At 50.9% G+C, this 564-nt stretch overlaps 1 non-coding gene across 1 annotated transcript; it reads right to left on the bottom strand.

Moving 5' to 3' along the window:
• Window positions 1-261: 261 nt before the first annotated feature.
• On the bottom strand, window positions 262-337 carry Trnas-cga (transfer RNA serine (anticodon CGA)). The gene has a single exon. It is a non-coding gene; the product is annotated as a tRNA-Ser (tRNA).
• Window positions 338-564: the final 227 nt, after the last annotated feature.

The raw sequence follows: 564 nt of genomic DNA, 5'->3' as shown, positions 1-564 counted from the left end.
CGCGGGCTAGTGCTCTACCAACTGAGCTACCGAAGCACGACTCACGTCCGGTACTCACAGCTTTACTTCTGCCAGTATCCGTCTCCTACCTTCCAAACTTTACAGAAGCTCTTCTGCGAACCTTGCAGAACTAGCACTCCTGAAAGTAAGGATACTGCGGAGACATGGCTTAGCCACAGCCTGGGGGATGTTTCCAGAATGAGATTTTCACTCTGCAGCGGAGTGTGCGCTGATATGAAACTTCTTGGCAGATTAAAACTGTGTGCCGACCGAGACTCGAACTCGGGACCTTTGCCTTTCGCGGGCAAGTGCTCTACCAACTGAGCTACCGAAGCACGACTCACGTCCGGTACTCACAGCTTTACTTCTGCCAGTATCCGTCTCCTACCTTCCAAACTTTACAGAAGCTCTTCTGCGAACCTTGCAGAACTAGCACTCCTGAAAGTAAGGATACTGCGGAGACATGGCTTAGCCACAGCCTGGGGGATGTTTCCAGAATGAGATTTTCACTCTGCAGCGGAGTGTGCGCTGATATGAAACTTCCTGGCAGATTAAAACTGTGTG

The sequence above is a fragment of the Schistocerca gregaria genome, chromosome X (genome assembly GCF_023897955.1).
Source record: "Schistocerca gregaria isolate iqSchGreg1 chromosome X, iqSchGreg1.2, whole genome shotgun sequence".
NCBI classification, from domain to species: Eukaryota; Metazoa; Arthropoda; class Insecta; order Orthoptera; family Acrididae; genus Schistocerca; species Schistocerca gregaria.
This window is presented reverse-complemented; position numbering and strand designations above follow the sequence as displayed.